General features: G+C 42.5%; 1 protein-coding gene across 1 annotated transcript in view; it reads left to right on the top strand.

Annotated features, from left to right (window-relative positions):
• The first annotated feature begins 354 nt into the window (after positions 1-354).
• The window catches only part of Pak2 (p21 (RAC1) activated kinase 2), a 68,851-nt gene continuing 54,860 nt past the window's right edge, over positions 355-14,345 (top strand). Inside the window, exon 1 of the mRNA XM_063224320.1 lies at positions 355-494. The gene's annotated coding sequence lies outside the window, so the exon portion shown is untranslated. The remainder of the gene's footprint in view (positions 495-14,345) is intronic.

Raw genomic sequence — 14,345 nt, 5'->3', positions numbered from 1 at the left:
TCCCGTCAGCATCCCCAGTGGGCAAGACCTGAGTGGAGACGATGCCCAACGGTGAGCTCAATGATGAACTCGTGGATGCTAAATCCCCGATACTAAATCCAGCCCCCCAACCGCGCCCCCAAGAAAGCAGCCAGAGGAAAAGCGGAGTCCGCACACTACAACTCCCAGCAGCGCGCGCGAGCTCGGCCCCGCCCCTGGGGAGCCTGGCCCCGCCCCGCTCCGCTCCCCGCCGCCGCCGCCCGCCCGCCCGCCTCCCCCAGGCTTGTGGCCACGCGCCGCGGCGGCGGTTGTTCCGCTTCCCTCCTTCCCGGGCGGTCGCCATTGCCGAAGGCTCCTGCCCTCCCCTCGCCCGCGCCGCGGGCTCGCCTGCCGCCCCCCTAGCGGAAGAGCGGTGCGCGGCGCGGCTCCTCGCCCGCCCGGCCCGGCCCTGCCCTGCCCGCCGCACCCCGCGAGCTCGCACGGAGGCGCCTCTCCGGGCGCGAGCGCGCCTGCTGGTAAGTGCGGGCGGGCCGGCGCCCTCCGCCGCCGCCGCCTCCTTCCTCCTTCCTCGTCCGCGGCCTGGCGGGGAGCGGCCCGGGACGCGGCGCCCCGCCACCTGCGCCGAGCGGCGCTCATTGTCTGCTCCCGGCCGGCCGGAGCGGACCAGCCCTGGTCCGGGCCCCTCCGCGGCCGCCGCGCGGTCTTCTCTGGCGCAGCCGCCCGGAGCGCGGCCCCGGCTCCTCCGGCTCCAGCCCGCTCCGCTCCGCGTCCCGCCCCGTCCCGTGCCGCCCGTCCCGCGCGGCGCTGGGGCTCGGGCGCCGGAGGCAGCGGTGCCATCCTCCCCTAGCGCTGCTCTGTCGCCAGCTTGAGGTGACTTTAGCGGTTTAGGTGACTAAGGTGAAGTCCAGACGGATTTCTCACCATGTTTGGCTTTCTTCGAGTCGCACGCGCGCGCACACTCGAAACGTCGGCGCAGATTCCCCGGTGGACTCAACCTTTGGGCCAATTCTTTACAGATAAAGTCATCCCAGAAGGGTGTCAGGTCACTGCCATTGTCAGATTCTGAGGCTGTCCGCGCCCTCGTAGCTGCTTTTTAATGGGAATACTCGCTGTGAGCGGGATTTGTTTTCCGCCTTTGATAAGTAACCAGCTCCCTCTACTATCTCGGTTCTCCTTTAGGAGCGGGCTGTAGTTCTGTTTTCTTTTTACACCTCCGCGAAAAAGACAATCAAAAGGGTTAGGCCTAAAATTAGACTGCTACGAGCTGTGTTTTGGATCAAGGTTGTGCGCGTCACGTTTTCCCCCTGCTATGTGGGACTCTTCCGCTCTTATAAGCAGGCAGGATATTGAAATGTACTAGAATTTGCTCTGGGGGTTTTGCTTTTGTGGAGTTGTCCAAAAGAGTAGCGTCAAATGAAGTTAGATTGGGAGGAAGACCGTCAATAGTAATTTTAAAAGCAGGTTTAAACTTGTCAAGCTCTGTGGCATTTGTAAAACATTCACACTCACCTCTACTTTTCTATCTGCTTCTCTCTCTGTATTATAGATGTACCAGTGAAAGCCTAGTTCATATTCTATTAGGGGTATTGATTTGAGGGGCTTTTTAATCTTTCATCTTCGGCTTTTAAGTCTTTCTAGTTACTAATTAACCAAGAACACTGATTTACATTTGCATTACAGAAAGTGAAGCTCATATTGCTGACCTATAATATGTGTAGGTCTTAAACTAACTTTCAGATTTTGGTGAAGGAGGTTGACCTAAATTTGGTGTATTTTTTGTCTTTTCACTAAATAGTCCATTGTTACCTTTTCTTCTAGCAGGCTTTGCAGTACTTAGTACTCAGCTTAGTAGTACTCAGCTTCAATGCTGTCGTCATTTGCTGTTAATAATTGTCCCTAACTTAAAATAGGATGTTTTGATCAGCTGAGGAATCAAGGTGTAGAAATGTTGGAGTGCAAAACTTGGTCTGTTGATGTCACTGACTCTGCTACTTTTTTTTTTTTTTTTTTGAGATTGGTCCTTACTGGGTTTTCCAGGCTGGCCTCAAACTTTTCTAGGCTCAAGTGATCCTCCTGTCTCAGCCTCCAGTGGGCTGGGATTACAGCTGTAGACTACTAAGGCTGACAGGCAGGTATTTTTGAAGGAAGAGTTTATGGATGTTTCACTTCCCTTGGGACCTTCATTCCAGGTTTGCCATCATTTAGACACTTAATCTGAACTTGTGACACTTAGTACAAATGCTTCAAACCCACATTCATCAATGAAGAAGGGTAAGTTTGCAGTGGGTCTTTTTCTGCTAAAATGAATAGGGGTTCCTGTGGCACTGAGATCTTTATGATAGGCTGGTTTCCAGGTAGATGTGGATAACAGTAGTTTGTATTTCTTTTCAATTATATTTTTAAGAGAGGGAATTTAGAATTTGTTCTGGTAGCTAAGGATAAATTTTCAATTACTTTTTTTTTTTTTTTTAAGAAGAGAATTTGTTGAACTAGCTAAAAATAAAACAACTAGATACAGTTAAACCATTCCTATCTTTAATCTACCAGCACCGGTTATTACAATAATGTTCGCACATGTTTCTTTGGGCTCTCAGGATTTTCTATTTTTTACTAAAACTGGGCCGTGTCAAGACTTTAAGTCTTTTGGATTTTGATCAATTTTTTCTCAGAAGCCCCTCAAGTTAGAGAGTTAACTAATTTCAGGCTAATCAGAGAGGATAAGTTACTTACAATTCGTGCTTCTGAGTTCTTCTGTTTCCTTTTGTTGTTTTCAAAGAAGCAAAAAGAGTGGGAAAATAATATCCTCAAATCTTGATTGTTTTGTGATCAGAGTTGTTTCACTTATTTTTTAGGCCACTGGTTAGGGGTAATCAAGCTGAACTTTAATTCAGGTGTAGCCTATTACCTGTATGCTTGTTCTTTTTTATTTCAAGCAAATACGCATTATTCTAGTTCAGTCTTTCACATGTGTATTATTTCATATTCCATGTATCAATTACTCAAAAGCTAAAGATTTGGGCTTGAATCCAGACCTTTTCACTTGACCATGGGCCAAACACATTCTTTTCAAGACTCAGTTTTCTGATCTAGAAGATAGGAATAATAATAACTACTACCAATTTAATAGGGCTATTTAGATGCAGATAAAGGACTTATATGCTTAACAAACTTTAGCTGATAGTCCGATCTTAAGTGCCATAGAATGTGCTACAACAAATATACTCTTACATTTAGAGGTAAACTTGCTTTTAAAAGAAGGTTGGAATCACAGAATCAAATTTCTGAGGCTGTAACTAGAATTAAAACTTATTTTTCAGAATAAAATACACAGTCATTCTGCTTTTGAAGTGAGATTTTTTTTTAATAAAATAGTAGTTTAATTGCACCTATTCGTAGCCCAAAAGTATGCATATTTCTCATAGAAAACTTAGAAAGTAATGAAAACTCCTGAAATAGCACAAAAATCACCTTAGGTTTTTTTTTTTGAAACAAGGTTTTACTATGTATAGGAGCTGGCCTTGAACTCATTTTGTAGCCCAGGCTGGCCTTGAATTTGCAGTGATCCTCCTGCCTCAGCCTCCTGAGTGCTGGGATTATAGGCATGAGCCAAAAATCACTTTAGTTTTAATTATCAGAGATAACTATATTATAGATTTAAAAGTGTTTTTTCACTTTATTTTTGAAAGTAAATTTCTCATTGTAAAAAATTCAGGCAAGTTGATTATTTATTTATTGGTACTCAAAATCAAACTCAGGACCTTGTGCTTGCCAGGAAGGCACTGTGCACTGAGCTATATCCCTGGCCCGCAGGTTGATTACTCTTTAAAGTGTGAAAATTACTCTTTACTCACTTTAGCCTCCTTCTTTGAGGTATTTACCCCTTAACAGTTTTATTTAAGGAATTAAGAGTGGGGCATGGTGGTGCACATCTGTAATCCCAGTTGAGGCCGAAGGATTGCTGTGAATTTGAGGCCGGTCTGAAATACATAGCAAGACTCTGTCTCAAAAAAAAAAAAAAAAAAAAAAGTTAGAAATAAGCATCAGTGTTGTATGAGTCAGGGTCTCACTATGAAATTCAGGCTGGCCATGAACTTGAGTTTACTATGTAGTACATGCCAGCCTCACACTTGCTGTGATCCTCCTGTCTCAGCCTCCCAAATGCTGGGGTTATAGGCATATGCCAACATGCCTGGCCACATTTAAAGCTCTTTTAGTTTACCTCTGAGTACAGTTTTTTGGCTGCACTGTGCATTTACATGAATGAGCTGTTCAGTGTTTCTAAATAGTTGGTAGTTTTAGTTTTATTCTCTGACTAATGGTACTGGGAACAGTTTAATTCACACCTACATTTTTTGTTTTTGTTCATGACTGTATCTTAAAATTTGTCTAAGGTTTCTTTGTGAATGAAAGCATTATCTATTTTGATAAATGTTCTGTGAAAACATCTTTGTTTATAATGTACATCTTTGTTTATATACCTGGTATTGTTACATTTTTATTTCTTCTATCTGAATACTGTTTTGCCTTTCATATTGTCAGGAAGCTTTCATATGTCATGTATTTTCAAAAGGCCCAAACTAGATATGATGCTGACACATACCTGTAATCCCTGCACCCTGGAGACTGAGACAGAAAGATTGTTGCAAGTTCGAGACCAGCCTGAGCTACAAAGTGAGCTCAAGACCAGACTGAACTGCAGTGAGATCCTGTTTCAAAAAGACAAAATAAGAAAGGAAGGAAAGAAGGAAGGGAGAAAAGAAGAAAGAAAGAAGGAAAGAAAAGGCTTTCTCTGATGGCTCATCTAAACTAGCCTCTGCAGACCCTTACTCAGTCCCTAACTTCTTGCTGTTTAGTTTCTTTCATAACATTGTCATCTGAAGTTACTTGTGGGGACTGAACCCAGGGCCTCACATGTACTAGACCTGTGTTCTAAAACTCAGCTATTATCTCCAGCCCTTTGAATTTTGAGACATAGTCTCTGTCATTTGCCCAGGTGTAACTCAAAACTGCAATACTCCTGCCTCAGCCTTCCAAATAGCTTGGATTTTTAGGCATGCACCACCACAGCCAGTCAATACCTACTTTTATTGTTTTTTTAAAAATACATACTTTTATATTCAGTGATCGTTTCTGCAAGTATGCCTGGTTATCTCCTGGTATTGATATCAGTTGCTTGATTTTTTTTTTTTGTACCAGGAATCAAACTCATGATAATATGCTTGCTAGGCAGACACTTATGCCACTGAGCCAAATTCCCTGTCAGTTGCTTGATTTTTAAGGCAGCATCTTACTGTATTGTCTAGGCTGGTCTAAAACTCAAGAGCGCAAGTATTCCTCTTGCCTGAGACTCCTGAGTGACTGGGATTACAGGTGTGTACTACCATGTCTAGCGTTCTCCATGCTTTCGATGACCAATATAAGTAAAATCCTGTGGTATTTGTCTTTTGTGACATGCTTGTTTTACTAAGCATGATATCCTCTATGTTCACCCATGTTACAGCATATTTTAGAATATCTTTCCATTTTGTCACTGAATGGTATTTCAGTGTATGTGTCTGCTATGTTTTCTTTGGTTAGCCATTGATCTATCAGTGAACACTTGGGTGCTGCCGCATTGTAGCTGTTGTGTATGGGGCTGCTGTGAACATGGTGGTATCCATACTTCTCTTAGAGCATTTCCAAGAAGTGGAACTGCTAGATTGTATGGTAATAGGCATGTGTGTGTGTATGTTTGAGGAGTCACCCACCTGCCTTCTACAGTGGCTGTATTGTTTTACGTTTCCACCCACAGTGCGCAGAAATTCCAGTTTCTTTACATCCTTTCCATATTTTTTATTTTCCAGTGGCTTTTAATCATAGCCACCCTAACGGGTGTGAGGAAGTACCTTATATAGTTTTGATTTGCATTTCTCTAGGGGTTAGTGACATTCAACCTTTTTTCATGTACTTATTGCCATTTGTATATCATTTTAGAAGTAATTTCTGTTCTGGTTCTTGCGTATAGGTATTTGTGTGGATGTAAATTTTCAGCGGATTTTAGGGGCTGGAGATTTAGCTCAGCAGCACAAGCGCTTGCCAGGCAAGTGAGAGGTCATGAGTTCAATCCCAGCACCAATAGTAATACTAATAATAATAGTAATACTCCGTCATGTGACTTTCAGCAGATTTGGATAAAAACCAAGGAGCTAGGCTGCTGGATTGTATGGTAAGAGTGTATGTAGCTTTGTAAGAAACTGCTAACTGTTCATAATTTCACATTCTGCCTGCAAGCAGTGGGAGCTCAGTTTGCTGTGGCTGATTGGCACCTGGACTGATAGATGTGTGACAAGCAGCATCTCAGTGTTTTTTAAATCCCTAGCTCCCTATGTGTATGGGGCTGCTGTGAACATGGTGCTTCTTTTTACATCCTGCTTTGTCTTCTGTGTGTCATATTTGCTGGAGCATCTCAGCAGATCTTTTGCCCGCTTTTTAATTAAGTTACTGGTTTTCCTATGCTGAATTTTGAGAGTTCATTTTATGTCTTGGGAAATGGTCCTTGATATTGAATACTTGGATTTTTTTTTTTAAGACAGGTTCTTGCTATGTAGTTCAGGCTAGCCTGAAAGTCACAATGATCTTCCTGCCTCAGTTTCCCAAGTGCTAGATTACAGGCATGCACCATCATGCCTAGCTTTTCTTCCATTTTGTGGCCCATCTTTTCATCTTTATTTGTCATGTTTTGATGCAGTATTATTTAGTGCACATGTAAGTTCTGACTTCTAAAGATCGTCATTGTGGATTATGCCTTCATAAAAGATTGTCCTGTGTAATATTTTCACATACTTCTTAAAATTCTGTCTGTCCCTTTTCTTTGTTCATTGTATCATTGAACTTTTATCTTCCTTTGCGGTTTTGCTTTTGTTGTGTCTTTTTGAATTGCATGTGGGGTTTTTTTTTCCCCCAAAATGAAAGCTGGAAACATTTATGCTTTCTATCATAATAAATGCTTGGGGCTGGGGATTTAGCTCAGTGGCATAAGCGCCTGCCTTGCAAGCAGGCAGTCGTGAGTTCAATCCCCGGAACCGATAAAAAGGAAAAAGACAAAAAAAAAAAAAATGCTTGTTTTCAGATATATGTTTGTTTGTTTATTTATTGGTACCAGGAGTTGAACTCACAACCTTGCACTTCTCAGGTGTTTATTTAATTTTTTGTTTTTTTGTTTATTGCTGCTACTTTGTGGTGTTTTTTTTTTTAAACTGCCAGGGATTGAACTCACGACATCACGCTTGCCAAGCTAGTGCTTATGCCATTGACCTAAATCCCTGGTCCTGCTTTGTGTTTTTTATTATTTTTGTTGCATGTGTATAAACTTACCATCTTACCTGTTTCCAAATCATTGGCATTAAGCATATTTATGTTCTTGCACAGTTGTCACCATCATTCACCCCTCGGGTGGTTTTCACAACCCCCACGGAAGCCCTGTACTCACCACTTTGCCCATTTCTGCACAGCCCCGGCCTCCAGTCACCTGCCTCTATGTACTTCAACACAGGGGATCCAACAGTATTTATCCTTTCATGTCTGGCTTATTTCAGGTAGCACACTGTTTTCAGGGGTCAGCCATGGTGTAAGTGTGTTTTAGTGCTCAGTTCCTTTGGAGGCGGAATAGTCTATCGTGTATGTATACCCAACATCATGTTTAACCATTTTATCTGTTGATGTTTTCTATTTTTTGTAAATTATGTCCAATATTTGAAAGACATGCATCCTGTTCTTTTTTTTTTCCCCCCTGGTACTGGGGATTGAACTCATGACCTTGTGCTTGCCAGGCAGGCGCTTGTGCTGCTGAGCTAAATCCCCAGCAATGCATTCTATTTTTAAAGTACATTAGTGTTTGTTCGTTGGAGACATAGTCTCACTGTGTAGCCCAGGCTGGTCTTGCACTTATGGGTGATCCTTCTGTCTCATCCTACCAAGTGCTAGGATTGCAGGTGTGTGCCACCATTCCTGGCTTGTCCTGATTTATCGTGTGTGTAAAGAGGGATATTTCCTCTGTCCCAATGCTGCTTTATTTTTGATGGGATCAGTGCTTTATGTATCATTGTCTGCCATGTGTTTGTGAGAAATCCTTGTCTCTGCTCTTAACGGGCTTGTTACTTAGCTCTGGGTTTTTTTTCTGCTACACTTTGAATGACCTTATGGGTAATGGAAATCCTTCGAAATGATTGACATATAAATTGTCTTTATGGAATCCCAGGACATGCTATATGGATAACTTCTGATTTGATATGATTACTTACTGGAAAAACACTGTTTTTGGGGGGAGAGGCTGGAATCAGAAGATTGCACACGGGGCAGTGTGCATTCCAAGCTTGTGCTCAACCACCAAGCTACCCTTCTAGCCCTGTTCCAATTTTTTAAGACTTACATTATCATGTAAGTAATCAAATCAGTCTTGGTCTTCGTCTTTCAGTACAAGATTTTACCTAAGATAATCACTTTGATAGAAAAAGGTATCTTGCCCTAATTTGGATCTCTTTGCTATCTAGTGATGTTGGATCCCTTTTTTGGAACCGGAAATCGGACTTGGTCTCACACTTGCCAGGCAGGCGCTGTGCCACTGAGCTATATCCCTGTCCTTAGACATTTTCCGTGTATTTATTGCCCCCCCCCCCGTCCTGTTTTCCCATTTTGATTTGCTATTTGGGGTTTGTGGCGAAGCTTTAAGAAAACTAGATTTCATTCCTTTTAACTTCTCCTTAGTATTGTGTGTTGTTGCTTGCCTCCTCTCTGTTCCCACCTTCCAGGTGGTTTTGAAGCATTTTCTGAGAGCCATTTTACTTCCTTCATGTTTGGTCATGTTTTGTTGCTTTTTTTTTTTCAATGTGGTGATTGGGTGGAGGCCAAGAGGAAGAAGAAAGAAGAAAGGCTCACGTCTGAATTACAAAATTTCCTTACACTTGTTGTTTCCTTTGTATGAAGAGACCTTCCTCTCTTTCTTTGCCTGGCAAATTCCTTCGCATCCTTCAAAAGCCAGGTCTAATTTTTCTGCCTAGTTACTCATCAGTAGGCAGCCTGGTGGTCTTCCCACCGTTCACTGGTCCCTCTTGGCTCCTTTCTCAAGATAGTGGCCCAAGTTCTCTGCTGTGAGCTCAGAACTGAGACTAAATCTTTTTGTTTCTTGTTTTTTGAGCCAGAATCACATTGTGTAGATCAGACTGGCCTCGAACTCATATTGATCCTCCTGCCTCACCCTTCCAAGTGCTGGGATTACGGGTGTGGGCCACCACATCCAGCTCCTACCTTTAATAAATGTAAAACCTTATTACCTTCTGGAAAAAAAAGTGCAAGGTTTCTGATTCTCTTGACTATTGTTAGGACCAAGGTAAATGGAATAATTAACTGTAATACTTAAACAAGGTAGAGTACTAAATGCATTTTCTGATTTTCCTGGGTCTTTACTTCCCTAAAGAAATAGAAAACCTTACTTAATTCTGATGGCATCATAGATAAAACCTTTCACTCACCAGTTTATTCATTCAGCCAATAAACTCATGGCCTACTTTGGCCTAGGCACAGTGCTCCGGTGCCAAGTGTAATGGTTAACCAGATTAACTCACTGCACCCTGGCTGTGGGGTTTATAGTGCAGTCAGGGAAGGTACACCCATGGTTGCGGTAATTGTTAAGATAGAAGGAAATGAACTAATGGGGGAGTTTCAGAGGGACTGGGGTTTCTGAGGGAAGGACATGTAAGCCAGTCCTGGACGAGTTTACCAAGTACAGGCGAGACCTGCAAAATAGGGTGATCAGCTCCTCCTCATTTGTCCAGGGCTTAGTTTTGTCACTAGAAGTTCTGGACCAAGGGAGCCTCTTGATCCAGTGCCACATGAATGGTCAGCTACCAGACTGAAATCCTTCCAGGAAGGCCATGTGTGAGGGTCGCAAGTGGCTATTAAGAGAAACTAGAAAAGTGGAAAAACTTACAGCTCATAGACTAAAAAGAGAGGAACCTGGGCAGAGAGAAGGGGCCAAGAATGCCTGTAACCATTGAGCCACTAGAGAGCCACTGGAAGGTCTTAATAGCAGAGTGAGGTAATAACCATTTTCCTTTCTTCTTACGGGGTGTGGGGAGTTGAATGTAGGGCTATTTTACCACTGAGTAACATCTCCAGGCTATGTTTGTTTTTTAAACTTTGAGCCAAGGTCTTGCTGAGTTGGACACATCTTAATCATGCTACCTTAGTCTTGTCCCTGCCTGTGGTGTTAAGGACAGACTGGGAGGGACCAAGAGTGAATTTAGGAGTAATAAATTACGGGTAGGTAGTAGGCTAGGGTGATTACATGCTTTGAAAAAGCTGTTCAGAAGGCCTGGACGGTGGGCAGGTAGAGGATGCTGATAGAGGTGTGAAAGCCTGAAGCAATTGATTTTTTAAAATTATTCTGTAAGAATGTTAATTTCTAGAAAGCAGAAAGATCAAACATTCATGGTTTCTGTCTTCAGAAAGAAAAGTTACTAGCAGAATAAATAATCCAGACAGCAGATATTCTCTTTTAGGTGATTACTGTTGTCAGTTTTTTCAATACAAAGAATAATAGCATAGCTGGGAATGCTGGCGCACACCTGTGGTCTCGTCCAGTACCCGGGTGGCTGAGGTGAGAGGAGCACCATGAGTTCCAGGCAGTGTATAAGACTCTGTCTCAGGAGGCCAGGGGTATAGCTCTGTGACAAGGCACCTGCTTGGCAAGTGCGGGATCCTGAGTTCAGTTCCTGATACAAAAAAATCAAAGGCTGTCTCAGAAAAAAAGAACAGCATAGAATGTAGAAGGCATAGAGCAGTGAAGAAGTCATGCAAGTAATTCCATTCCTGAACATAGAAAAACTTTTTGTGGTTTTGTCACCTTCAAAAGTAGCGCCATTGAAAAGCTATGTTCTCACTCCCGTGATATTTCTATTCAAATGCTTTTTACAACTCTTCTGTCACCTCACAAAGAAACCTTGTATTTAATAATGGTCCTTGCCCCTTCACGCCTACAGCCATGAATCTGGTGTTTTTTTTTTTGTCTCTTAAGTTTACCTATTCTGGGCAAATGGAATTTATACAGTATGTGGTCTTTTGTGAGTTTTTTTTTAAAATTATAAGTAGCAGTGTTTTCAAGGCCCATCCTTGTAGCATGAATCAGAACCGCATTTCTTTTTATGGCTGAGCAGCCATTGTCTAGGTATATTGCATTCATTTATTCATTCTTTAACCATTAGATGTTTGGATTGTTTTCATTTTTCTACTCTTGTGAATTATTCATGTAGAGGTTTTTGTGTGGAGATGAGTTTTTATTTCTCTGGGTATATACTATGGAAATGCAAGGTCTTATGGTCCACATTTGCAAAGCATCTGTACCGTTACCCTCCCACCAACCGTGTGTGAGCTTTCCAGTTTCTCCACATCTTTACTGACACGGACACTGATTTGTTTGCTTTCTGCTTCTTTCCATGAAAAGTATTGGAGTATGTATATGTGTGGTGCCAGGGTTGAAACCCAGGGCCTCATGTGTGCAAGACATGTGCTCTATCACAGGTTTTCTGGCTTTGACACAGCCATATTAGTGGTGTTTCATTGTGGTTTTAATTTGCATTTCCCTGGTGATGATATTGAATATCTTTTTGTGTAATATTAGTTGACTTGTTTTGTTTTGTTTTGTTTTGTTTTGAGACAGGGTCTCAATATATAGTTCAGGTTGGTGTTGAACTCTTTGTGTGGTTCAGGCTGGCCTCAAAGTCATGGTGATCTGCCTGCCTCAGTCACCTGAGTGCTGGTACTATAGATGTGCACTACTAAACCTGGCCTAATTGACCTTTTTTATATCTTCGGGGAAATACATATTCAAAGCCTCTGTAAAAGCATTTTTATAAATGTTTAGAGTTGAGTACTTTAGATTAATACTTCTCAGGTCCTTTCTGTTGCAGGCTAGTAACTTTTTTTTCTTTTTGGTACCAGGAATCGAACTCACAACTGTGCACTTGCAGGGCAAGTGCTAATGCCACTGAGCTAAATCCCCAGCCCTAGTAATAACTTTTGTAAAAAGCAAACCATACGTACAGAGTACAGGCTGAGCTCCAGTTCGTTGTTAGTCAACAAATTGCTCCCAGTTTGTAAACTCTAAATTTTCTTCTTTGAGGACATGTAATGGCCAGTCCACATACACTGTTTAAGTAAATTGTTTTAGATGTTAGGGGGCATTTGGAAAGTAGTACAACTTTTTCATGTTTGAACTCAAGGCAATTGCTTAATTATTAGATTTCTCTGTACTTCCTACTCTGGCTTCCACTCCTTATTTGTTGAAGTAATTCTCCTTGGTTGTATTGTACTGGGGATAAGTTAGAGATACAGTTTGCATAAAAGTTAGGTTAGAGACCAATGAGTGTGGCTTCTGACTCTTTCCCTCCAAGTTGATGATAGTGTGCTTGTTGCATGAGAGGTTCCTGCCAGATTTCTAGGCTGGCCTGGAACTCATAGTGATCCTCCTGCCTCAGCCTCCCTGGTGCTTACAGGTGTGCACTGCCACATCCAGTTTAAGTGCCATATTGACCAATAGGATTGTATCATTTCAGGTCTAATCAGGGGAAAGAAACCACACAGTAACTTTAACAGGAAAGAATGGTAGACTAACAGAGAAATCGAATAATGAGGGCCTGACTCAGAGCACAAATAAGAAGTAAAAGCACAGGAATAGCCTTAGAAAAGAGCAGCTGCAGTGAGGACTAAGGCTGAGACAGCCCTGCCTCCTCCCAGGGCTGGGATCAGACTTTGCGGGGGGGGGGGGCATGGTGATGGATCACTAAATGCTAGAGACATCTGTCATTTAGTGGTTCTGTGTTGGCCAGAATTGCTAGACGTCTCCCACGAGGGTGCCAGGGAGAGTAAGTAGTTCATGAGCAGGTGCTGACTGCTGCAGAATTGCCCAGGAAGAGTGGGGGTGGGAGGAAAGCACAGGCCACTGGCGCAGAGTTCCAGCTGACTCCGTGCCACTGGTTACCTTGCCTTGTAGGAGCTGACACTGGAGGAACCAACCTCCTGCCCTTGTGGAGTCAGTGACAGCTGGCACCACCTAGCCAGCCTTTCTCCTGAAGTGTCTCTCTAACGCCCTCTACTGACAGTTTACTGTTGCTCTGCCCAGGGGTAGGGAAAATACAGACCCAGATCAGTTTTCAAGGGTAGGCTGGAAGGGAGTTTGAAATTGAGAGGCGCGAGATCGGTAACCAGCTTGGCAATGTCATTAAGTGCTGTAGGAGCTCAGAGAAGGGATAAAGAAAGTAGTAACAGAGTAAGTTAGTTTTTTGTATTTATTATTTTTATTCTTAGTTATTTTGAGACAGTGTCTTGCTCTCTGAAGAGTTCAGGCTGGCTTTGAACTCAGTGGGTAGCCTGGGCTGACTTCAAACTTGATCTTCCTGCCTCAGCCTCCCAAATGTTTAGGTTACAAGCATGTATCACCTTGCCAGGTTCTAAATTTTAAAGTCAAAGACAATACACTGTTTTTTCAATACAAAACAATGCGTGCTCATTTTAGAAAAACTAGAATATAGACAAGCATGTTTGTCCATTATCTGTATTCAGAAGAATAGCAAAAAAGAATTTTCCCTATTGTCTACAAACAGATCCAGTGTTAAAGAGCTTGATTTCAGATGGCGAAGTAGTAGATATAATAGGGAAAGAAAGCTTTCTGCAGTGGTCTTGCTGCTGCTTCTGTTTGCAAAAGTCAGAACTCTTCTCAGCTCTAGTCCTCACTTCAGTTGCTGCTTTCTTTTGCAGAAAAAAAAAAGCTTTGCAATGTTGTGATACTAATCAACTTTGAATACTTTTGAAGAGCTTTCTACCTTTAGTGTTTAAACTACATGAAGTTTGTGTAACTCCTTTAACAAATTTGTCAAGTTGATATTAATAAATATTATTTTGGTGCTCTTCAAAAGAGCATTGAGATTTTGTGATGGAATATTGTTATCTTTGAAGCCCATTTTGTTTTTCTTTTCTTTGCCCAAAGATTTTCCTATGAATGTTTGTCTTAGAAACAGGGTTCTGGCAGATGTGATGACACATGCCTGTAATCCTAATGCTTGGGAGTTTGAGGCAGGAGAATTCCTGCAAGTTGGATGTCAGGGAGGTATAAACATGAGCTTGGTCTCCTAGTGCTGTTTCCAGAGAGTTCCATAAGGAAGTCACGGGACTTATCAGCACAGGGTGAGAAAAGGTGTGCTCACATCACCACTGTTCAAAGCTGTCCCTCCCCACATGTGCGCGCACACAGTTAACTGCACTACTGGCTACATGTGTGGGTGCCACATGTCATGGCACTGCGCAGCTCAGACCTGAGGGAGGTGTTAATGTCTGGC

This window comes from Cavia porcellus, unplaced genomic scaffold (assembly GCF_034190915.1).
Source record: "Cavia porcellus strain 051 isolate PalLab524CR breed Dunkin Hartley unplaced genomic scaffold, mCavPor4.1 scaffold_14, whole genome shotgun sequence".
Classification (NCBI taxonomy): Eukaryota; Metazoa; Chordata; class Mammalia; order Rodentia; family Caviidae; genus Cavia; species Cavia porcellus.
This window is presented reverse-complemented; position numbering and strand designations above follow the sequence as displayed.